Genomic DNA, 26963 nt, shown 5'->3' with positions numbered 1-26963 from the left:
TTTTCATCATAAAAATTCAGTACACAAAAGTAGACCTAGTGCTTCTATTCTTCGATGCTTCCATTCCATTTCATCTGAAATATTTTTTTCGCATTATTCAATTTTTGTGCAACTTTTTTCTTTTTCTAGCACATTTACCCCAGCATGTCTTTGTCTTTCAGAAGCAACAATGAAGATGTTCACCACAGATACTTCAGGATTTGACTGACTTATCAATCATGCTGGCAATATCCACAATGGGTTCTTCAAACATGAACGAAAATGTGGAAGTATGATGAAACAAAATGGACTTTCAAGTTGGTAACAAAGTGACAACAGCATATTTGACTTAGAAAGAATGAGTTTTTCACCTTTCACTTATCTGCATCAAATAAACTATTTGTTGTCACCTGTCGGAAGACAACTCAGAAATACAACTGAGAGGGGGATGATGATTTTTTTTTTTAAATGCCAGCCCAAGACCAGAAAAGATTTCCTCTGATGTTTACAGGAGCATGAAAAGAGAAAATGCATACCATTCAATTTATTCAGAGAATCCTGACAATGTGCTGCCCTTCAGTACTAGTATTCAGCTTTGGTATGTTTAAATCTTAGCTGTCTTCTGGTGTGTGTGTGTGTGTGTGTGTGAATGTGTGTGTGTGTGTGTCTTCTCTACCATCCGTCAGTGTGGGACTTGGCTTGTCAGCGTGGGCTCCTCCTCTGCAGCTGCCGTACTTCATTAGGGGCCATCAGCTGCGCTCAGTGCTCCACTGTCAGAGTCAAACTTCTGTTTTCTCGTTTCTTCTCCCTTTGCAATCTCTCTCTCTCTCTCTTGCAAACTGTCCGTCAAGCTCGCTCAAGTCCTTCATCCTCATATGATTTTTCACTCTGGCAGCTTACTTCAGTCTTTCCCTTCTTGCTAAATTTTCCCCTGCCCTCGATCTGCACCATCTCCTCTCCTCATACCCCCCCCCCCCACCCCTATTGTTCCCTCTTTAAATCAGCATAATCCTTGTGTTTCAGAATATACTTACACAGCTGATGTTCTTGCACAGCGAATACTGTTCTTTTAGGTACATCTACTCTAAATGCAGGCTGAGCGTAAATAAATTAAATATCAAATCATATTAATTGTATAATTGTAATGCTGAGTGTACCTTTAAATGCTGTTAGCAATCTGTTACACATGATTTTATCCCACATAAACCAACCATCTCAGATTTTAAATAAGTTGACCTGAGTTGAAGAGACTCTACCTGCAGCCATTGGGTTCATTATTTTGAATTGCTGCTGCTAAGTTCATGTCCCGTCGTTGTGGTTAAATTTTTCACTCTTCGTCCGATAAGAAACTCCACACCAAGTGACTGAAAGGTCAGTTCAGCTAAGAAGCAATTTTTTCTGTCAGGTTTAGTTTTTTTTTTTTCTGATGTGAGAGCATTTGCGTGTATGGGTTTTGTTTCACGACATCAGATCTATTTCGAGGAAATTTACGAGGAGTCAATGAACGCAGCAAAAGGCGCCGCTGTCCTGCTCATTAGGAACAGCTGGTGAGTGCAAGACGGCCGGAAGCCCATCGATGTCGATAAAAGTAAGAAAATAAAAAGTCCTTTCAACTTGACTGCTGATAAAATTATCGAAACAAAAAGAAGACGAGCATAATCAACTATATCTGTGAGTCGACGGGAAAGTGTGTTGTTTTTTTTTTTTTTTTTTTTTTTTAAAAAGTTCAGAGACATACCGAGTAATTGAACTCTTAGGGCCTAAAAATCATAATTCAACCATTTCGGGTTTCGACCAACGAAATGGAAGACACCCTGCAAAAGATGTGCTTCTCTGTCCTTCAGTGGTGAGTCAGAGTTCAGTGTTTCATTTTTGTCTGTTTTGCCTATTTTCTAGAGCTTTTAATAATAATAATAATAATAATAATAAGAAGAAGAAGAAATAGTACAATTCAGTTTAGTTGTAAGTAAAACTACCACTAAGAACTACAAGCTGCAACTGCTAACCAGCTCTTGCTAACAGTGATATTTCAATAGTTTGAAATAATTAAAATGATAGTGTATTAAAAATGTTGGTGAGTGAACTATGGGCATTTAGGGACCTTCTTTAAAAATATTAACACAATGGAAATCTTAAATTAGCAGGATGCAAGACATGCACCTAAAAAAAAAAAAAAATCCCTCATCATAAAGTACATTGCTCATACATTTCATAGAGTTTATGGTCATGTGGTTTTATTTATGTGTTTATTCATGAGATTTTTTTATTAGTTAGTTTATTAGGTACACCTTCTGTGACTCAAAGTACAGCATTCAAGTATAACAGTTAACAGTTACCTTCATGAAGATTATAATATTCAGTTTTCTATGAAACATGTTGATTTAACTATATGGTCATTATGGAGGATGTAGCCTTTGGTACTGGTTGTACTGTTGAACTGTATTGCATTATACAGGGAGGTGTTTCTGTTATGTAGCCTACTCTTATTGATATAAATGAAGTGAACAAAAAAATAGAAACGTGTCACATTATGTTGATTTTGTGACTTTAAGATTGTTTTTTTTTTTTGTCTGTAAATGCCACACTTGTAGTTTTCTTGGAGGCAGCATCTCCTGGCCATCAGAGGAATTATATGTGCAGCCACTTGAACTAGCTTTTGGTGGAGTTTATGTTGACCCGGTGCTAATGCAGTGGTATTTGTTTTATGTTTCAGATGTGTGAAGCTTGTTGCATACTTTGTGGATAAAATGTGTTTCATGCTGGAATATTTCTTTCACTTGGTTTCTCTGGTTTGCTGCTGTAGGGGGCAACAACATTTTGAAAATAATTAATTTTCAGCTTTAAGCTGCAAATTTATGATTTTATTGCTGACTTGATCTCCTGCTGTGAGGGAAAGGGTTTCACTGTGTCCCAGATAAGTAGGGGGATTGACATTGTGGCGAGAGTTGAGAGTGATTCATTTTATATCAGCCATTTTAGTTTGTGTCATATTTATTTGGCATTGCTCATTCTTTATAGAAGTTCATATTGAACTTGAAGAGTATTATGAGATTAAAATCTTTTCTAACTTTTAAGTTTAAACAAATTAATATTTGCTGTAATTCAGTCAATGGTGTACTTCATGTGTTCTTTTCCTTTCCCCACGCAGTTTCTTCCTGAGCAGTTTTTTCTCCTGTTCCTATCTTGTCTGTATTTCTTCTCTAGCAAACCACCCTGTGCCCAGCTGTGTACTTGTGGCGTACACAACTGGGCACAGATGCATGCACACACAGCCCACGGGGCTTCTGTTCTTGTTGTCATCCTGACAAGCAGTAGGAACAGGATTATGGGTAGAGGCCCTCTTACTTGGGGCAGAAGAAAGTGTGAAATCTGATTGCTTCAGAAGACTTAAAAAATAGGACCCTGTGAGGTCGGTGGAATCCTAAATATGAGCAGGCTGAAGAAGTATAGCAGCAGGGTGTAGTCTGTTCCGGGGATTTGCCAAATTTTCAGACTTGAGAGGGTGGCTTAAGAGAGGACACAGAGATGAAGCAGCAGGGTGCATAGGTGGAAATTGCTACTTTCTTTTTTTTAATTTTTTTTTTTTATCAGCATTTCTTTTGCAAGTTTGGTTAATTCAATGCAGTTCACTTGCTAAAGAATGTGTCTGTGATATCAACATATTTTGGCTCAAAATACTGAAACTAGACATTAGAAAACTTAGTAGGTTTTTTTTTTTAAAGATGAAAATGAAAATATTTTTCCTAATGCAGCTCCAATATCAGAAAAAAATTACACATGGGATGTCTCCTGTAGCATTATAATAACTGATCACTAGGGGGCATTAAAGCATTGTGCTTTTGCTCAACTCTGCCCTGAGGCTGTTTGGCAAAGCCCACTTGCCAGTTTCCACCACTTCCACTTACAAGCATCTTCCAGTTGCCTGCTGCATGAAACAAAATCACTATAATGACTACATGGTGCAGAGAAATGGTTGAACAAGACAGAAGAGCGGTCTTCTGGGAAATAAAAAAACATGGAAACACGTATTGTCTCTTGTTTTGCTGGCAGTGGCAGAGTGGAGGTGGTGTGCCACACCAGCAGGACGCACATTGAGACTGGTGACATGCAAATTTTACGTTTCATTGAAAGGCTTTGGAGAGGTTATATTGACGGAGGAAGTATGGCTTTGATGGTTGGAGGCTTCGCCACCACATGCTTTGCAGCATATATGAACATTTTTGTATTCTTTCCTTCCCATGTTTCTCTGTTCTAACTTCTTCTTCTCCTCTTAATCGTCCACGTGTTATATTTTCTCCTTTGCTGTATGTGAAATTCTACCCAAGATGTTTTCCTATGACGGCATGACGCTGCTCTGTTTGTTTTTGTTGCCTTCTCCAGACATGCTGTTTGTTTCTATACACCTGCAACACATTGCTATTGGCTTTCCTCACCTGAAACAAATCAATATCATGCAAGAAGGAAGCTTAGACTCTATAATACACCGAAAGCTATTACAAGGATTAGAATGATGGAAAAATGTACAGCACAAGAGCAAGACAACACTGAACTTGAAATTTGTCTTTCTTTTAATAAGTGCTTGCTGTTAACTTTTTCTCCCTGTGACTTTTGCATGTTTTTAATTGCAATTTGAAAAATTTTAATCCTTTCTTTAGCTGAGAAAACAGTTTTTTGTGTCTCCCCTAATCTTCCTACTTTTTACTGAGGCCACGCTGATTGCATGTTAGTGGTTTGACCCCAGCAGATCCTTTTTGAAAACTAATTTAGAAAACTGTTCGCATCCTTTTTTGCTTTGATCACTAAGCCCCCCAAGTTGTTAACGTTAAACTGTAAATATTCATACAAAAATGATATCAGCTGTCATGCCTTTGAATGAAAAAGTGTGTGTTTATGTTCAGGATTTTGTGTTGTTGAGGTGGACTGTGAGACTGACTTTCACTTTGATTGTTTCAGTTAGGTCTCAATAAATATGTGTCCGCAGCTGAATGTTCATAAAATGACGGCATCATTTAATCATTAAATGCCTTATCCCGTTGTAACAACTCCTTTGATATCAGCCACATATGGGTCCATTACCCTTGTTTTTACTTGTGTGTTTTGTTTTTTTAAGGAAATTCACTGCCATATGATGAAGTTATAAGTCATTTTAAAATGTAGTTTTGTGTAATAGATGTCTTCAACATTTAGTTTTCAGTAAGTTGCCCCTTAAATACTCAATAAGGATTTGATGCATTCATGTGTACAAAATTATTCCATAAATGCTTAAAAAAGAAAAGCGACCTGGCTTGTACCAGATAATTGATGGTAAAGGTCTGACATATAAGGTTAGTCATGGGCCTTGCTTATGTTTGAAGGACATTAAGGCTGAAAAAGAGAAATATTAAATAGATGTTTAACTTGTACTTATAAAACTATTGTTTCCCTCTTTTGACACTTAAACCATACAGTATAACCCTGAAAAAATGAATACTGAATATTTGAATTGATACATTTCAGTAGCAGGACTAAGTTCAAATGCCTCTTTAGAATATAAGATAGCCTATCTTAAAGAGCCAAAAATTACAGAGGCAGGAGAAACAAGTATAGAGTTAAGGAAATATTTTAAAACACATTCTCCGTAATGGGGTACTGAAGGGTTTTTGAATTGGTAATGTTAAAGTTTCAAGTAATTACCTTCACTGTTGGTTAAAATGGCCATATAGGGTGAAAATGCTCACACACCCACACACTGTGGGTGGCAAAACCATCCTCAGTTCTCACTGCCCAAGATGATGTGGTAAACATGGTTTCAAGTGGGAGCTTGCTGGACAGAGGACTCACTGGCTTGCGCCTGAGAGCAGAAATGGGGCGTAACACATTGTGTCCCTGTACATCTAGGAGCCTTGCTTTTGCTGTCTCCCTGGAAACCATTACTGCACTGCCGCTTGTATGTGGTCTGCCACGGATTCAGGTGGAAACACAAGCATCTTCGTGTGCCAGTGGAAGGAGGGGGGGAGGGGGGGCATTTGTAAATGGCTCTGAAGTCTGCAGGCTTAAAAGTGTTGATAACCATGGATTAGCTCTGCCTTCTCCCTCAAGCAGCTTTAACTGTGTGGTCTCTTTCTCTTCAACCTTTCTTCTTTTTGTCTGTGCATACCCTGCAGAATTGCATGTGTACACAAAGAGCATATGGGTAATGTATTTGTGAGAATTTTGATGGGGTTTCAGTTTTATAATTATTTTGTTGTCTTTGAATGTTGTTTCATATAGTCTGGGGGTGTTTTGATAGGATATCGATTGATTTTTAGTAGGGCTACACAATTAATCAAAATATAATAAAAAGTGCAACATCTATATCGCAGGAGCTGCAATTTTTTTGATAAAGGTAAAATGTGTCTCAACATTGTTGTACATGGTTTACACCATAAGTGTTGTGATGCTACAGATATTCCCTGGCCTACAAATCATATTCTCCAGATGTAAGTCAACATGCTTGTTTTGGTACAAGACCCAGCAAAAATCACATCATCATTTAAATTTTTTCTTTCAGTGAAAATGCCATACAAAAACAATCATTCCAACTGAATTTTTTTTTTTTTTTCATAATAGCAGCCCAAACTTTTAGTTTTGTCTTGTGCAAGAGTCTAGCCTTGAATATGAGGTCAACAAGGTAATCTACCCTTGAGTCCTTTAGAGTACGCACAGTTTTGCTAAGCATGAAACGGCTTTGTAACTTTGTCATTTGTTTGATGCCAAGGAGGAAAAGCAACCTTATCTTTGACACTTGTTTAAACAGACCATGGATGCATATAATTTGTAATCTCCAACACCCTCTCCTCATGTATTTGTGTGAACAGCTTTGGTTGCAAGGATCAGTTGATTGACATTGTGCAAGCAAACACAATTAATGCTCTCAAAGACTTTGAGTTTTCAGAGTAGCTGTTTTCAGTTCTGTTGTTCCTTTGCATCCTACAAATTATGAAACATGATGCTCTGGGGATCTTAGACAAAGTGCAAAGCAGGTAGGTAGTTGCTAATAAAAAGAGTGTGTAGTGTGGTTATATTGGCCAAAAATATGTGACATGATTAGTAATAATTTGATCTTAGAATAGAGCTAACCCGTGCAGTTTTTAAAAAACAAACATAAAAAACAAAGACATTTTCTGTTAGAGGTTATCACTTGATGTTGAGCCAGCACTTACAAATATAAAATGCAAATCAGTTGCATACAACTCAACTACCCTAATAACAGTGCTATGATTGATTGTGCTTATATACTTTGCTTGAGTTCTTTTGGGGTGTCCACTGTGTGACCAGAGCTGTTCCTTTCCAAATGGCACAAATCCCATTGCTCATCTCAAGTACTTCCAGTAAAAGGGAGATACCCTTATAATCATGCACATCATAAACAACTTCATTTTCATTAAGTCTCTTTACGCTTTATGGTAAATTTAATTTAGACTAGCCAATGATTAATGTTCTCAGAGGAGAAGTGGGATAACATGCACTGCTCAGAGCACAGTGAAGAAATGTACAGAATGGGAGCCAGGTTTGAGCAGTTATGCGTAACCAGTAATACGGATGCGGAGGATATGATTATTAATCGGTGTTGTGCTACGTTGAAAAGGGGAAAAAAAAACTAACAAAAAACTGATTACCTGTTGGATTACAGGAAATATGTTTTTCTATGAAAGTGATTTAGATTTTGTGACTTAACTAGGCAACTAGATGTTTATAGATAATAGTTGAAAAGCAAAACAAAATGTGAATGTTAAAAATTACTGTGTTTCAGTTATTAAAATTTTATCTTGAAATACATTATTAATCATGTGGTAAACCACCAGCAAGGAGTGCATTTTGAAAGTGACATGTACATTACTAACAGAGGCTAATATAGTTGATTTAAAGCTTTAATTGGAATTACCATCACTTTTTGAAAGCCCAAATTTTAATCTTTTTGAGATCAGGCATGCCTTGTGTCATGTGTGCAACAAGCTGCTTACAGTGCTGTGCTCGTAGCCCTTCTCATCTTCAGCCTACAATGATAATGTCATGCTCATATGTTTATTTCACAGAGGAAAGTACAAGTAAATATTCTGTGACATTTGACAGAGCCGTGCACACAGAAAAACACGTGCATATATAGAAACGGATCACAACCCCCACTGCTGTCAGCAAATTAATTCATTTTGGATTTCACAAATATGACCTGTGATTGCTGGTTGTCAGTGGAGGGGGGGGGGTCAGTCGGCAGCTGATACATGAAATGATTGGGAGAGTGCAGCGTGTTCTCATTATCTTGTCCCTTGCATTGTAATTATCACTCCTGCTCTTTCTGCACCACTGCTCCCATCTCTCCTCGCCATTGTAATCGTGATTGACTGGTGTGGCGGCCAAAACAGCGCAGCCTGAAAAGGAATCAGACACACATCTCATAACCGCCCTGCCATTTGATCTTCTCCTTCTCCTCCTTCACACTGACTGCTCCTCCATCTCTCCATCCCTCTGTTTTTTTCAGGTTGAGGGGAAGTGGCAGCCAGACGATAAGAAAACATGCTTGTCCAAGAGTACAGATTTGACATGCAAAAGAATGTAACTCCATGTTTTCACATGTTATAGGACAATTACAGTTTGTGTTTGACCCATGCATGAATTGATAATGCATGCATTCAGTAGTGCTGAGGACTCAGAATTTTACATTATGGATACACATAGCTCCTCTTGCAGCCATTCAAGTTAATGGTAGAGGTCATTTATAAACACAAATGTGTTGTGGACACTTTGCTCAGTTTCCCTCAAATAAAATTTTTGGCCTTCAGTTTTCTTGGTGCTTTGAAATTCCAGACAGTCTTGCTCTGCGACAGGTCTAAATGATACACCTTGTCAGAGAGGGAAGTTCATCAGCAGCCACTGAGAGTGCCATCGATTGAGCTGCCCTGAGCCCCGCCAGGTAATGGATTGGATTTATCCCTCTCTGGATAAGGCTTGTGCTCAAATGTGTACACACGTGCACACATGCACCCACCCACACAAACACAAATTACAGTAGTGCCCCATGCACATCTGTGTGTATTGCACACAGCCATGCAACCACACATTACATCCACACACATCGCACACATTACTCAATGTTTGTCTACACAACACACTTCGACAACCTGTCTGAAAACTTGTGTGACATTCAGCAGACATTTAGACAGTTGGGATCAAAGGCAGTGATATATTTTCAGCGGCTGTATGGATAGGGAAAAAACACGACAAGGAGATAGTACTTTGATAGATATCAGGACATTTGTCAGGCATGTGTCTGTGCGTATTTTGGGAGTGAGAGATGAGTATCATCAAATCCATATTTTGAGGAGGAAAAATGGTTCTTGTTGATGGGAGATGTCTTTGATGTGGAAGAGTCACAGCAGCTCAGCTGTTTCTGGTGTTTTTGTGGCCAGGCTTTCTCAAACAAATATTAAGCAAATCGTCATCAATAAATCGTTTGGAGAGCCATTAAAGCATTTCAAGTCTCATTATGATGACAAGGGTAAACAGATTGGAAGATGTAAAACACTCGATTAAAGTGGCATTCTACTTGCTTCTCTAAATTTTAAAGAGGCAATGCATCATGAATGTGTCCAACCAAAGATGAGCATAGTTGAAGAGAAAACTAATTAGACTAATCTTTTTGCCAGGAGGTTTACCTATAATGGTTATAATCTATGGACTGTAATATGATTCAGAAAACACTTAGTGGCAATCCATCTTCCCCTATGCCTCAAGGCACTGGTGTGTGTGTTTGTGTGTATGCGTGCATAAGCATAGATTTGCAAGGTCTGAACACCCATTGTTAATGTTGAAAGTGCAGAACCATTCTTGGAAAACTCCTGCAGACTGTGTTTATTGATGAGCAGAGCGACGTCTGTAGATGTTATGACTTTAAACTCTCAAACAATAACTGTGTGACATTCTTGCAACGCACACATAAATTACTGCAACACTGGTGTTTCTTGTGTAGTGTGTCAGGTAGTACATTTGAAGAAATTAAAAATTTCAATAAAGTTTTAACAATAATTTTGACTTCAGGATGCACTTTAAACAGATACATGTTGTTTTCAGAACACAGATGGCTGTGGTCAAAGTTGTAGTTACTGGTTCAGAACCTTGATGGCCCTTGCTAATGAGTCGGTGTGGCTGAAGCATCTGTCTGGATATCTAATGTAGCTCGCCATGTGGAGAATGTCATCCGCCGTCTGGCCTCTAGCCACAGTCAAGTCTCTACCGGCAGGGTTAACATTATAATTAGTCTACAATCAAAGCACCCTGAGAGGCTCGGCTTATTTTGTGCTGACCATGACTTATCAAAAGTCCCCCTTTTTAAATGGGAGTTGTGGTTTTTATGTTACACTTTAACCACAGGAGAGACAAATGTAGTTATGGGCCAGATAGATTTGTACTGTCTTACTGTAGTGGAATTGAAGAAATCATGCATTGCATAGTTTCTGGGGGGGATAGTTAAAGTAGGATAATACATTATTTTATGAGTGCACTAAAGTGTCTGTAATGTCAGAGCTGCAGGGTAGTTGTTTGTGTTATACTGAAGTTGTCATGCCATTCTCAATAATTCTAAGGTGTATTATGTGAAGTCTTTAGTGCTGAAATGCACGGTTTTGGTCAAATCATTCTTCCATTTCTTGCTTGGAGTAAGACTGTGAAACTTGCAATTACTACAGTTTGAGACTTTCCTGGTACCACATAGCCAGCATACAGACTTCAAACTGTTACAGTCAAGGGCTCTTCGGGCGCATTTTCACTCTATGGAAATCAGAACAACTATGAGCAAATACAGGAAACTCCGCATAAAAGCTAATGAAGCACCCACGTACCCGCTGTCGCAAGGTAATGAGTGTACTTAGCTCTAAGGGAAAGGACATCTCCAAAGGATTTTCAGTGTGTGCCCACTTCCCCAAGTGCTTAATCATGGTGCTTGATTATGAGCAGCCATTAGAAGCCTGTGAGTCAGCCCCACTCATACACTGCAAGGAATTATGGCGTTCTTGATTGAATTCAACATTCTTCTCCCCTGGTCTATGAGAGCTTGCCAGAAGATGGCAAAAAAGCTTACAAAAGCCTCTTTCTGTTGGTTTACCATGTTAAGCAAGCAGACAGGCTTTGTTTGGAGTGTGCTTTTTATTAGATACGAAGCACTGAAACTGGCTCGCTCTGCAAAATCTGACTCGCTCTCATTCAGCCTGCTCCAAAGTTTCCACACGTGGGAGCTGTTCAGTTGTTGTCAGTCCAGTTTTACACATACCAACCCATTCCACCTTTAGGAAAGGATTAGACTAACAGCAGCAGATGGGATTTGCAGATGTATGGCAATGTTAAAATCTACTGAGCAGGAAAATAGTACCTATGACAGTGTTGCCTCTATCTTAAGATACTGAGTATTATGGCAGTATTTTATTACCACTATGTTTTTAAAGTTGACTGTTTGGTAAAACAAAATGAAGTAATAATCTTTTGTCCCACTCTAGTGGATTTTAAGTTGTAGGTACTAAATTAGGGATGCAGTGATCCAACCTTTTTCTCCTGATTCTATTTCTGATACCTTCCCTCAGGATATCAACCAATACTGATCTTATCCACAGTTGTATTTTTTACTCTGAATTAAAAATCTGTATACCTCGCTTTGTGAAACTCATTGTAATCAATTGAAGCTAAGGTAGTATTAGACAAGTGATGGCTGTGGCACTAAAAACAGAGGTGACAGCCAACTGTTACTGAATAAATTTAGCCACAAGCAGAGTTCTCTGAATTTTATGATGTTGACAAAGAAACTGTGACAGTCTGTCATGATACCATGTCCCCTTAATAAGGTCAGAATTGGGGCCGATACCGATCCATTGCATCAGATTGGTACATCCTTAATAGAAATACAATAGACACTATACTGTATGATCAGGCACTTGACCACCACACAAATTGGTCTAAATATGACTGATTTTAGTATCACCCAAGAGTGTAGTTCAGAGTGTAGTTCAAACATTCAACAGCAAAGACAAACAACAACCCACATCTTCTTTTACTGCTTCTTTTCCCTCGGCCTCTGCATCCTCCTGCTCTGCCCCTTTTTGTTTTTTAAATTTGTACAAATAAACTAAGACCCTCCTTTTTCCATCTCCCTAACCTTAGATATCTGTGCCATGGAATAGATAAGAATTTCCCTTTGCCTTTTTTAATCCATTATCATGACTGTTTCCATCTTTTGGTCTCTCTGTCCCTTTCTCCTTTGTCTCTCTCATTGCGCCACTGTGTCACTGGGCACACCTGCTTCATCCAGCTGTCAATTACAGCACAGAATTACAGACTGGCACACAATTAGGGTCCGCCTCACGCACTGGCCAATGCTGGTAATGAGTTTCCCCAGTCATTGATCAAAGTCACAATCACACTCTAGCCCAGAGTTTCCCAATTAATTTTCCCTTTTTTTTCTATCCAGAGAGCATCTATGTTGAGCCGCCTGAGACTGTTTCTTTATTTATATGCCAAAGCAGCAGAATTTTCCACCTAAGAAAAAATGAGATAATCCAATTTCAGTGTTTGGGTATGACTGTGTTTTAAGCAAAGTTTGTGCAGGGAATTTAAATTTGCTTGTGAAAAGTTGACGTTTAAGAAGAGAGTCGCCAAGGAGCCAGTGAAGTAACTGCCAGATGTTTTTCGACTGTTATACTGATAAAATGCTTCCAAATGTTTAAAAATGGATTGACACTGCATCGTGTGAGAAGTCTTTTATTTTTGCATCTGTAGAGAACATATTTGCCTTTGTCTTGGAGGAAATGTCCATACATTTTACTTATATATATATATATATATATATATATATATATATTTTTTTTTTGTATTCAACAAACTCATCAAACTCCTTGGGCTGTTGCTGTAGATCATTTAATAGAGCTCTCATCTGAGAAGGGGCTGCATGTACATCTACTTCTCATTATGCAAGTGTCAAGACTTGAGGAGTGGGCTTCCTGGCAAATAATAGTGGAATGACATTGCTTGTTTGTTTTCCCTTAGATGTGAAATGCACTGAAGCAGGATGGAAATAGCTTGCGGGAGGGGTGGAGTGATAGTAAAAGAACAAGCTGAGCATGGTCGCACACAGTGTTCAAAGCCACTAGGCACAGGTTTCTGTGACTGACAACCTGCTGTAGATGGGAACCTCCCAATCACACTTTCCTGTCTCAGTGAAATTGCTTCAGTGATATTGAAACAGTATGTAGTCGTCGTCTTCTTTGCCGTATTCACTCGTGCAATAATATTGTGCCCTGTCTCTTCCCTGTTTCAGCTTGATTATTCTAATTAATCTAGGTAGGTTTTGTGAGAAAATATGGAAAATGTCAAATGTTTGAGTTTGAAATGAGGACTCAAATCCAGCAAGATAGCAATCTTGTGGTGAAGACAAGGCAATGAATTAATTTTGGTTCATGGCTCAGTAGTGAGGAGAACTAGGTTGAGTAATGAGAAGAGGAAGCTGTGATAATGGAAATCTAAATGATTAAAGTGTGCGTTTGTGTGGGGTGGGGGAAGGGTGGTGGGGACTTTGTAAGAGGGTTAGGGTGATGTGATAGTGTGCAAAATTGTAGCAAAGGCAGTTTTGTGGTAGAAGTGATACTGTCATTGTTGGCAGTTCTGCCTGCAACCATTGATCCATGTAGTAGAAAGAGATTATTTTAGTTTCAAATGCTGAACATTTACTGTCCTTATTCAAAGAGATGCTGTTTCAAATGTAGCTTTAATGCATTGAAATGGCAAACTTAAAATATGTTGACATTTGAAATCACTAAGCTGCACTTCATATTTAAAAATGTCCTTTGTGCAGAGACAAAATTATAAGATTAAGGGAACGGTAAAGATCAAAGAGAGTCATACAGTGTGACCTTGTCTCGTCGAAATTACGTTTACGTTTTTCATATATGTTTATTCACTGGCCAGATTATCTTGAGGCAAATTTTATTTTTTTCATTAAAATGCCTTGTAAATGAGATAAAGATGCAGTAAAGTGTAGAGAGAAAGTGTGAAGTTTTTGTATTTTGTTACTTAAGTTTAAATGATTTCTGTTTCATAGAAAACATTGACACTTAGTACATTTGCAATCCTCATGAAGCAATTAAAGGATTTCCTTTTTGAAAAACTCAGTAGTTAGCATTATCAGTGACGGCTGCAATGACTGCACAGACAAAAAGACAAAAGAACTGGTTCATCAATTCAGGGTGAGCTGCTCCGCCATTGCTTATCCAAAAATGGGCAAAGAGATGGGGCATGTATAGAGGCAGGACTCTGGTGCATGCCAGTTCATGGCAAGCACACACTCACCCATCTGACACTCAAGTGGCATGACCTGAATTATGCATAACTTTAATTAAGCCTTAAAATAATTTAAAATGTAACATTTTATGTAAAAATTCACGCCCAGTGCAGTTTATTTCAGCTGTAAAGTTGGGCATTGTAACATGAGAGTCTATTAGGATTGGCTCATTTTGGAGCCAGACTATGGTATAGTGGTCATCTGGAGAACTGCAGTTTTTTGCACGTTGCGTTGGCTTCATTTTTCAGCCCTAGATGTTGCTGCTTGATGCACTTGTTCCAGCTTATATTATCATCATGTCTATGATCCATGGTGCAGTTTTTGCTGATTTTTTTTGCAGAGTATTATGTTGATGTCATATCACCATGTGATCGTGATGAAGCGTTTGGCATAAGCATCAAAACGCCATCGCTGTCTGTAAGGTGGCAGTCAATATGATTCAGTACACATGCTCATTAAAAACAAGATTTCTGATAGCTTTTATTTGCCTTTAAAGTGCAATTCATCACTCAGGTTCTTAAGTAATATGTCCTAAAGAGACAATGAGTTATGGCTTATTAAATTAAATGGTTTCAGTGGCACGTGTCTAACTGGAAAAGACCTCACCCACCATCCACTTGCTTCCTGTCTTTTGCTGCTGTGATGTATGCAGACCATATATGTAGAGACTGGCATATACACGTACATATACATAAAGACATTCATACATACACGTACAGTACCTCTGTGGGAGTACAGGCTGAGAGTAGATATTTCCCTAATGGAAAAGCTCATTGCGAAAAAAATAACTGTAAGACCAGCCAGTGCTCTGTCAAACTATTTTACAGTGTCAGCACAAACGCGGTAGACTCTCTTCCCTCTGCAATGAAATTTATGGCCATTGATGACTGATTGCATTTCTCCCCCTCACTGTACTCTGAGCCTTTTGAAAGTAACCCAGCAGCACATTAATTTCTCCAAAGTCATCATTTCAAGTGCAGTGACTTGCTGGAAAAATAAAAACTCAGATGAAGAGAGTCTAATTTTAGCAGTTCTTATCAGTGCCGATGATAAAAAATGTTCCTAAATCACAATTCAAACATTTAAAAAAATGTCTGTTTTCTTGTAGATGGACAGTCTGCAGAGTTGTGAGTATGTGATGGTTTTAATTTCTATGTAGCCGCTACATAGTTACAGTATGTGTGATGTCCACCGACTACTTTTCTCCTTATTGAATCAACCAATGTCATCTCAAATTAAAGGTCCAGTTATGTCATTATGCTTGCAGGAGCAAGAACAATCTAAGTGCCTCAGTGCATTCCCAAGAACATCAATATGCAGCATGCATTTAGTGGAACCACTGAGGTAGACAGAGTGGCTCAAAAGTGTGCCTCTAATTAAAGGTCTAATGTCTCATCTTGTGCATGTCTTTTCCATTTCTTTTCTTGCCATTCCTGTTGAAGGCAAGGAACGCTCAAGCAGAGATGGACAAAAAGCTTGATGAAAAGACACTGATTAACCTGTCATGTTCCAGACAGGTATCCATTAGGCTTTTTAATCAAAGTCTATATGGCATGAAATTGACATTTTCAACCCACCATAATGCCTCACGAGGAGCATTGAACTGAACTGATACTGCCCTATACGTCAGTGCACTTGTGGCTGATCCAACCTGTACTTTCATTTGCCGTCTTCATGCGTTAATGCTTCGGAAAGACCCTTTGTTTTGTCGGTCTGCATTGAAAATAAACGTTTCTTGTCTTGATTATGTTTGAGGATCTTGGAGGTAGAGTCAACAGACAAATCCCATGTAGCGTCAACCAAACTGATAGCCTAATTAGGAGACATTAGCAAGAGAGGGACGCTGTCCTTCCTTTTTTTTCTTTTTGTTTCTGGTAACGTCAGTGTGTAATTATAACCACATATTTTCCAGCCCTTCACGTTGACTGTTCCCCCTCACTAGAGAGGAATGTTTTCAGTGTATAAGACATGATCCTTGGAGCAATAATTTGCCCTCCCTGTTCAAATACAGTTCGCAGTTATCCAGGATTGAAGCCAAAGGGCTTCCTTGCTGAGGGCTTTTCAGAAGTCAGCAGGTTGGGTCATACATTCACTACTGTCCACAATTCCTCCTGTTCCTTTTACTACTACTTTTTCCTCTCCTCCCTCGCTTCTCTCTTCTGCTATGCCTGTCCTTAAGTCACAGGGAGAGGGAGCACAGTTGTTTTGATGTAGGATTTGATAGATTTGTTTGCTGCTGCATTCATTTGCTCTGTATCAGGGAGCTGACGGGCCGTAAAATGAAAATTTGCCTTAGATTTTCAGCATGACTGTTTGGGGGCAAATGTGAAAGAACTCCTCATGCATTCCAGATACATATTTTTCTCTATTTTAAAGTGCGTGCGTGCATGCTGTGCATGGCAATTAATAATAAGGATTGTAAAGTTTTTACTGACTGGAAAACATGTGGTTCATATCTGTTAAAGGCAAATTTTTCTTTCACATATCCCTAAAAAGGCATTTATTGCCAAAGAGGTTGTGATACTGTGATGAAACACTCTTCCAGTTTCACTTATTTTGTTGCTCTTGTAAAGGAACCTCATGATTAAAAAGTGACAGTTATGGATAGAGTCCTGCTTTTCAGGTAATTAGATTAAATTAAAATGCATGTTGTCGTCTTGCGATGCCCACAATCTCTAATTAAAATGAATGTGATGCAAACAACGGGAAGCATTTTCTTGTTAGAAAACAAGTTGAAGGAGAGAAAGTCAAACAGCAGGCTTGCCTTTTGTAAGGCTCAGTGCAAAACCAGTTGGTGTAATGCCCTGTTACCTAAGAAAAATTATGTTGTGTATAAAGCGGTAATGTTGGGGCATACCCCTCTGAAACCTTCCAAAATCTTGGCTAAAAGAGTGAAATCTGAAAATGTATTGAATTTTGTGGTAACTTTACAATATACAAAAGACAAAACACTGTTTGTTGTGTATGGTCAACTGCCGTAATGGCCTTGATCATGAGCAACTGCTGAGATGCTTCCTCTTCGTTCATGTGCAGTTGATGCGTGAGGTGAAACCAAAGCAGGCCTGGTTGTGCCACAAGGAAGGTGCTTGTGGGAGAGCACGACACCCCATTGCTCTTTCCACCCGGTTGCCCAGCCGGTGTCACAGAGCACGTTGGATGATGGAGCACTCTCATTCCGAGTTGAGAGAGCGCTGAAGGTGAGAGTCGGCCAGAGACCCAGTTCTTTAATCCTGGCCGGCTTCTGCCACCTTGTTCAGCAAGATAAATGGACTTTTGACACAGTCAGATCACACACTGGCCCAGGTTTGTTAAACAAACACTTGTTTGCTCTTTCCCATCTCCTGAAAACATTATGTGGTCATCAATGAGAGTCATAACCAATTAAAGACATCACCTATTATAAATAGATTATAGTAAAGCTTAGGAAAACATTACTGCCATAGCACAGAAACAATTGAGAACTGACGTTCCAAAGCAAAATTATAAATGTGTGGTCATAGCTACACACACTTTATACATCGACATACATTTCGACAAGTTTTCATAGCAATTATATAGTTCTTAAAGCTCAGGGAATTCTGAGGGTTGTCAAAAAACAAATCTGTTCTCCATGACAAGCCGTGCAAACATGTTTTTGTGACAGTCGCAACTGCTGGTGTGCTTCGTGGAAGTCCAGGTGTGCTACAGACAGGCAAACCATGGGGGGCAATTAGAGAGGATGTCCAACACCTGGGTCCACAAGTGAGATGGGAGCTTGAGAACATCCCAGATGACATCTCCTGCAAGAGCACTGAAATTCTCAAAGAGAATATTTCATACTCCAGAAGGATTAACTGTGCCATTTTGTAGAAAAATTGCTCGCACACTGCCAAAAAAAGAAAAGAGGCTGCAAAACGCAAAAATAATCTCTACACGTACAAAAGGTGACACAGTGTGGAAAAATTTCAGTCAAACGACCATTTTCAGCACAACTTAGCCCATTTCGCTCTAGAATTACATGTTCTATTAGACTAACAGCAATGGTCAATCAGGGGGCAAAAGATGAGAAGAACTCATGACTTACCAGGAATTAGTAGCAGAAAGTAGTGGGCATCATCTAGTGTCTTGTTTGTTTTGCAGTGTGCTCTGGAAAATACACCTGTATTGTGGCATGGCAGTAAGTAAGTGTATAAGTCAATTTTCACTCCAGTGCCTTGTGATGGACTGTAAGGTCCAATTTATAAAGAGCGCTCCCACATCCACACTTCCCCTGGCACTGTGTAAGCACTGAAGACAGACTTCTGAAGTTACCAAAAATATAAATTCTTAAAAATCACTATAGTTTAGTCTTATTTTTTTGAAAGAACTCCAGACATCAGGAGGCCGTTATGCGTACATAAATATGGAATCAAGACAAAAATGTTAATAAGATTTATCAGATTTTTTTTTCTTTTGTTGGAGCTTTGGCATGTTCTAATTTTGTTATTTGAATGAATTTGGATGCAGCCCACATAGCACTGTTCTAGATTACATTGATGTGGTTCTGTTCATTCGCACCGTCTCAGATGCCTTGCTTTATGACAACTAAACAGGTGACTTCAGATTTTTTTTAGTGTAATGTTGTCATTTTGTGGTAAAATGCTCAGTGACAACTGTTGCAGTTAATGTTTCTTTTATAAACAACCAAATTTACTTCTAGGTTGGCTGGCTTGAGAAAACCAATATGTAAGCCTTGAGTGTTTCAAAATCAGGATTTCAGTCTCAGTCTTTAATTTGATTACACAACAGTCGTGTGTGGCTTTCAACCTTTTCAAACTGAAACATGACGCTTCTTTACAAAAAACAACAACAAAAAGAAACAAACCTAAAATTAACAATACATTCTTGAAAATGCCATGGCAGTTTTTGCCAGTAAACAAGACAGTGGATGATCTAAACGTCACTCCCACTCAAAGTAACTACTCCTAATGAAAACGTAAAAAAGTAAATCATTGACATTGAAATTTGACTTGCTCAGTGGTACCACTGGTTTTGGCCATACCTCACCAGTAGACCAGTAGATCTATCCTTTCATCCATCTTCTATACATCTATCCTTCTATCCTTCTTTTGTATCTCCCTCCCGCTTTCTCTGCATCTTTTGTTTTTCCTCCCGGCTTGTAGCATAAATGGATTTTCATGCATCATCTGACTGGGTGTATTGGAGTTGACGGAGTGAGAACGATGACGTGGATTCCAGTCACATAGCTCCTGTCCTGTACCGTTCTGCCAATTCCCTCTTCTTCTGTCTGCCTCCCCCTCCCCTTTGTGTGATCCTTTATTTAACCCCTCCTTGTTTGAGCAGTTCCCTTCCTATTAGCACTGCTGTAGTCATAAGTCTGTTCATGGTGTTGACTCAAAATGGTCCTTAACTGTGGGAATATTACCTGTTGTAGAGTATATGTCTTTGATATATTTATAATAAGTTGGTATTAAGATGTATGGATGTATGTACATAGATGCATTTTCTTATCATAAAATACTGCTGGTCTTTTACTGTACGTAAAATCCAGACAGTCGTAAAGCATGTACATCTACAGGAACAAATGTAGAATTGTTTGTGTACTCCTCAGAAACTTGAGAAAAGCAGACACTACAGTCAGGCACCACCTTTTAAAGCACATGCAAACCACATTATTGAAAAGGCGTTCCACATGTTAATAATTAATACCAACACAATGTATATAACAACCTCTGAGGCTTCCAGTTAATGTCATGCTGTCAGCCAAGGCTTCTTTGTCTTAATGTTATTGATTTTAATTAGTTTCTAGTTTCAAGTTTGGTGATATTTTGAAAAGACTTTCTTTTAATCTGGGTTACTCCAGCTATGAATACCCCCCCTCCCTCCCTGCCATCAGAAAGAATGAGAACTGATATTGTTCCCTTTACAGCAAGTCAGCTTCCCATTTGATTGCTTATCTCTTTTATTAGCTTGATGCTATTACTGGCATGGCTTCTTGGCTTTCATTATCCATTTTTATGCTGCAATATTCTCTTGGAATTGTTATCGTAGCCGAGCTCATCTTGTCGTGTTGTTTATGCGTGATTGATTTGTGGGTTGCTGATCTTGCCCTCCACCCCTTGCTCAGTGCCGACTTGGCGGGTCGACAGGGTTACTTATTCACAGATGATAGACATCTTTATTAGGAGAAGAGAATGCTTTAAACCCTTAAGCGCAGGCATTTATCTGGACCACGGCATCTTACAGCCCAACACCCGACATGCGCAAACCCATCCATCACGGGTCAGCTGACGGCCCAAGTTCAGCTTGTTTGCCCTCTCCATCAGCCTGAAGGACAGAGCAGGGTTGAAGTTGGCAGCAGAAGACTGAGAAGAACAGGGAGTGTTTGCCATGACAGAAGTAGGCCGGGGAGATGTCATTACCCCCTTTCTGTTCACCAATACCATTACCATTTTTCTGCCCATCATGCTGACCCTGTAGGTTCTGTTGGAGGTCAAAGTTTCAAACCGTTTTCTTGGCGAAAACATCTTGGAATCTGACAAACATAAGAGGAAGTTTTTTGGTCAGTTGTTTTAATGTATGAGGCAGAAGCACATGACTTTGAAAATACTCATTATGGATCCTACTGGAAAAACAGCCAGCCTTGTTTACCCAGCGGCCCTCGTTTGAGTCTTTATGCATTTCTTCCTGTGTAATGAAGTTTTTGCCCTGTAGTGATGGCAAATGTCATTAATGCTAGCAAAGATGATGACTTGGAGTACTCACATTAAGCCAAAAATATGGATGCTACTTGTTTTCTTTAAGACCTATCATTCGTTCCTCCCGCTGTGTGTAATGGCACTTGGCATCAACGCTCGATGACGAGGCAATTTAATTTATCTCTCACTATTTAGTCGTCAAATGTGTGGCTGTACTCTGTCAAGGCTATAGTTATCACAATGATCCTTCTCCAGCCAGACTGAAGTGCACACGAACATGCATGCATGCACACACACACTTGCATGCACACGCGCACACACAAACACAAACACACACAGACATTCTTACATTACATGGTTGGGTTCTGTAGTCACTGAGATTGCTTGCTCAGCAAAGGCATTGCCTTTCAGGCCGTCTCATCCTGGAGCTCTGTAATCCTATTGGTATTACAGGAGCCCTGTGAAGCTCAAACAAACCCCTAACAAGCTCATGAGTTAAATAAATATTATTAGTTAGGGCAGGTGGCTCACAGCTGGGAATAGTATGTTGGATATGCAGCATTTAGATACTCTTGGGGCAGACTGGCTTTTAACCTTACTGACCAAAAAGTGAATCAGTGTAATGTTATCATTTTCAAATGAGGGCTATTCTAGGTCAATTCAAAATTTCAACATTTAACACGGCAGTTCCCTTCATCTTTATTGGCCAACTAAATGGTCTTTTCCCAGAGCTTTAATTATTCATACATATTAAAGTTTAAATCCACTGGCTCTTGAGTATGGAGGCTTTGAAATAAAGGTCATTAACATTAGATGATATTAGCTTAACTGTTCACAGATACTTTGTATCTTTGTCTTGTGATGCTTAAAATTTACAGTGTTTTTTGACAGAATGAAAATCTATTTTAAGGTTTTGGAATGTGACATCCAACATTGAGAGTTGGCTGAGTATTTGAAACTAAGTTTTATGATTATGTATTATTTATCAATATTTGAAAATTATAAATCAGGAAACTTTGTGTCCGACTTTTTTCCACAAAACCTACCACAAACACACATTATAAATACATTATGAAGACAAAACTCCAAATTCAACACTGGTGGCAAAAACGAAAGACAGTCACTGTTGTGGGAATCAACTTGTGTGAGGATGATTCCTGATTTTTCCGGTGGAATTTTATGCCAATTGATTATTCATGCTTGGCTGCCATTTTGCATTGGGCCCCCGGATGCCCCTAAGATGTGCTTACATGTGCTCAGCTGATTCATATTTGAAGTTTAATTACCATTCGAGAACCATTAGCCTCTTTGACATTATGACAGAATGGGAGCTGTAGTGGTCGTCTTCACAGTGGTAATTGGTCATTGTTGATTAGATGCATTTGGCCTTAGTGTATTTGTGTAAAGATCAGAAAGTGGTCAGCATGCTGGCCAGGGCATTACTGGACCTGGAAATGCCAGTCCCTCTTTTCCCCTAACTCTGCCATTCCACTCATTATCCCCCAAAATGCAAACAGGCAGAGTCTGTGTTGGGGCTTAGCTTTCCACAGGGATTGTAATTATGAATTTTTGACTCTGATATAAAACCCATTTTGACAGATTTTGTAAGAACCATCTTAGTCAGGAGGCACTCTTGGTGGTCTGCTCAAGTAAAAGTTGTGAATACTTGTGCAATCACTTAGTTTGCATATGTGTAAAGAAATGGATGTTCATATGCTTTTTTTCAAAATAAACTAAATTTTAAACATTGCAGGGATGAAGTGGTGAAAGAAGAAATGGCTGCAGTGAGCTGATTAGATGAAAAACTGCACACGACAGGCTCTTGCGACATCTTGGGTGAACATCAGACATCCAACACATCACCAAGGTGAGTGATGTCTTGTACTGTGCTTTTCCTTTTGTGTGGAAAACATGTGCATTATGCTTCAAACTCTCATTCACTGGGAGTCATCTACATCAGAGATATCCCAATGGACAGATTTTAACATTGCAGATACTACTAAGCAAACTTTTCTGATCATCTTTGATTCAGTTATTTCATCATGTGGGGTTGTTTGAAAACTGCCTGACCGCAGGGGTACACTGTTCTGTCATTACTGTGAGAAATAATCAATATCATCATAGCCCTGGAGGAGATTCAGTTTATTAGATACAGTACAGTGGTTCATATGGTGCTGCATGTGAGCGCAGTCGCAGTCGGAAATCTATGTGGGCTTTGATTAGTGAAAACCATGATTGACTTTTCATGGTATGATCGATGAGAGCCCTCACTGGTGATGTTTCAAAATGGCATGTCTTCAGTATTGATAAGCTCTTATTGGAGGGGGAAAAAAAGTCTACTTGTTGGATTGCAGGCAGCATCTGCGACTCTCAGGTAATGGAACTGTCATTCTTCCTCTCTCAGATAAAAATCACCCCCCACCCCCACCCCCTCCCCCCCTCCCTTCCTTCCTGCCATCTTCTGCCATATTTAAAGGGTTATAAATTCAGCAAGGTGGCGACACCATTACTGAAATAACTTGACTGTTTCTTTTTTTATTGCTCCTGCAGACTAAAATAGACAACTGCCTGAACAACCAAAAAAAGAATTAATACACATGACAGTACCAAAATCAATCTCCTCACTAGTATAGTCAACCAGTGTTTCTGTTTTTCTGCTTCATGACATATTGTTCTGCTTAGCATTAAGGATATCCACTCACAATGATGTTCATGTCTATATCGTGTAGTAGTAGTGCTTTTAGCATGCATGTAGAGCATATAGTAGAAGAGGTCAGGATTTACACTGATGCTTATGTAGCTCACTTAAAAATAAATTAGTGTGTCAAACTGGAAATTCCCTTATATTCTCTAATACTAAGACTATAATTGCCTGAATGACTGACTGACACGGTTTCCTATGAAGTGCTCCTTGCTACAATGAAAGTTATTATGTTAGTGGGAAGGGCCATTCCATAACCTTCACCATTGTAGCTCTAATTGGAGTTAAAGGGTGAGAGGTGTAGGTGGCTAACTGCCCTGACTCCCTTGTTTTGTCTTGCAGAGAGGTCAGCATGACATGTCACATGACTCATTCTGCATTTCTGTGGTCCTTCCTACAGTTATTCTATTTCGAGAGCAGCTTAGCTGAGATGTGTGGGATTTTTCAGGTACTTCACGGAGCATGTGTCAGAGAATGGTAGGAGAAGGATAGAAATGGAAAGGAAAACAGAGTGGGAGTTAGGGAGAGAAGTCTCCAGAGATTCGATTTGGGCTACTGTGTACTTTGGGATGATTGCCAGGTATACACTTGATAGAGACAGCGACTGAGAGAGTGGAGGAGGGAAAGTGAATGAAATTTATAAGCAGCAGAGAAGAGCATATGGTCATGGAGTCCACACGAACCGCAGCGTCCCGGTGGACTGAAAGTGTATGCTTAGTCCTCAGCTGATCAAGTGTTGTGACAGTGTGACCAGCAAGACACATTTAGTCATTGCTACCACATGCTAGACTGTAATTACAGTGTTTTATCTACCATAATTTTGGAGCATCTGTGATCTTGGAAAAAGACATTCATAGCTTGTTAAGGCTATAAGCTGTAAGCCTCTAATTAGTTTTTCATGACTAAGATTTTACAAAAATGTTTTAGGTCAAGCATCCACATTGTGATTGTCAGTGTTCTCCATATTCAGGTGGGTGTTTGTTTGTTGGAGAAGCTTTCATCAATCAGGTTGTTATCTGATTTGGCACCTGGCTTGATCAGTTGGTACAACATGCTGCCGACATCCCTGATAAATAAACCTGGAAGAACTATCCATCCCATCTGCCCCTACATATGTCATCTGATGTAACTCACTGGGATGGGAGCTTACACCTTACTGAGTCAGAATCAGCATATGCTCAGCTGCCAGGTGCTTGTAATACATTCATTCAGAGGCTAATATATGAATGCTTTTATTAAAAGAGAGGGCCGATTAATTTTGAAGAACCAAAGCTCCAATGTGTTGTTGAGTGAAAAGACCTCCCTGACCTATCTGGTTGATGTAATTTATATTCACTTTGTCTGCTTAGAAGATATTTAAACTTTGTAAAGCAAATTTTTTTATTCTTCACTACATCTCTCTCTCTCTCTCTCTCTCTCTCTCTCTCTCTCTCTCTCTCTCTCTCTCTCTCTCTCTCTCTGGGTGTATCTATACATATATAAAAAGCAAGACATATTTAATCATATTTATATATACACACACACACACACACACACACACACACACACACACACACACTCTTACTCCCCCACACACAGAGATGCACCTGGATCATGAGGAAGCTCCTCTCCTCTGTCACAAAGATACTATGTTTTCAGTTGTATTTTGTGAATGGTGCTTTCTGCAGTAGTGTGGGATCAATAATTTTAAAAACCTTCTTCTTGGTGGGGGAAATTTGACAATAGTACCACTTTGGTTTTACTGAAAACATTGCTAATATGGTATAAGTTACGGGAATATATTCAGTTCATTTTAGCCCTGTCTGGTATTTATCGTAGCTCTTACAAACTAATAAGTGAGTTTCCCTGAGATTACTTTTACTCTGATCTCATTGTGATAATTTTTGTACTTATAGCTGTGTTTTTATTTGTACTGAAGTGTTTCAGCGTCACTTGAAGTTTACTTATGATGTGGTTGACTTGCAGGCCAATTGTGGCTGTATGGTATGGTGGTATGTGTTGGTAGAAAGACCATCATGAATATCATTTTATTTTAACAGAACTATATAGGTTTGTAAAATTCTGGTGCACCTCCATATACATATATAATCAGAAATATGAAGAAAAACAATTTAGCCATTATTATTAAAAATGAGGAAATGTCCATTGTACAGAATCAATTTCTATATGTAGGAAAACAGCCTAAACTGAATTGATATTAATTATGACTTACATTTCTGTTACAAAAGTTGCAGAGGTGTTAGATTATTCAGCAGCACTGCTTGAAAAGTATAGGCAGTATACATTTGGGAAATGCTATCAACTACTTTTGAACCTTCTGAAAAAATAAAGAAAAAAAACCCAAAACACTTACCACACTTCACATCCTATGTGAATGTATGTAACTACATTACTATGATATTTTAAGAGATACCAACTTATATTTGTCTCATGAACATTATATTTCTGCCTCTTTATCCAAATTTAGCTTAGTTATCATGTAGTACAGTAACTTGTTCTGTTGTATAGTAGCTTTTTTATATTTTTCTTATATGGTACGGGTTTTTTATTATATATATATATATATATATATATATATATATATATATATATATATATATATAATATCAGTCTGTGCCTCCAAATAAGGTATAGGAGTAGAACGAATATTCTTACAAAAATCACATCCAGTGCCCTGCAGCATCATCTGTCGTTACACCAGTTTATTGCTGTGAAACTAGGGGCCTTGGTATGATAAATGTCCAGTGGCTGCTTACATTAATTCCTAAGTAATCATGACGTAAGTAACACTTTATTATGACTCCTGTGACGTGGTAATGAATCGTTTGAAAGCAGTAATTCAATGACATTCCATATATCTTGTGCTTGCTGACATTTTGAAAACTACCATCATGTTACTAAGTAGACTGCTCTTAGCCTACTGTTAAACACAGTATTGAATGTTCTCAGTGTTAACATTGCTGATTATTCAGTTTAGTTTGAACCTCTCCCAACTTGGAGTTTATTTAATCGCAGCTGTCATGACATTGCTTATAGGTAAATTCAGATAGTCCTTTTTATATGTTCTTGCACTGCTTTTCAATTATATCCCCATTTTCCACTTCACCTCAGGAGATGGGGAGGACTCCATTATGTGTCCCCTCACACAAAGAAACTTCCATTTTCCTCCAGACTTTCAATACGTCTTAAGCTATGATGGCCTACACATCCTTATTTCTCTTCTGTATGGAAAATGGGGATGATAAAAGTGCAGAGGAAATCCTTTCCTTTT

The 26963-nt window shown here is 38.8% G+C and overlaps 1 long non-coding RNA gene across 2 annotated transcripts in view; it reads left to right on the top strand.

The window, feature by feature from the left end:
• The first annotated feature begins 1030 nt into the window (after positions 1-1030).
• LOC139621280 (uncharacterized) overlaps positions 1031-26963 on the top strand; it is a 563233-nt gene continuing 537300 nt past the window's right edge. For both annotated transcript variants that reach the window (XR_011690975.1, XR_011690976.1), the window contains exons 1-2: positions 1031-1825; positions 22745-22858. This is a non-coding gene — a long non-coding RNA (uncharacterized lncRNA). The remainder of the gene's footprint in view (positions 1826-22744; positions 22859-26963) is intronic.

The sequence above is a fragment of the Trachinotus anak genome, unplaced genomic scaffold, assembly GCF_046630095.1.
Source record: "Trachinotus anak isolate AG129_WGS33_773 ecotype Australia unplaced genomic scaffold, CSIRO_AGI_Tana_v1 ptg000005l, whole genome shotgun sequence".
NCBI lineage: Eukaryota > Metazoa > Chordata > Actinopteri > Carangiformes > Carangidae > Trachinotus > Trachinotus anak.
The sequence above is the reverse complement of the archived record's forward strand: the minus strand, read 5'-3'. Positions and strand labels throughout refer to the sequence as shown.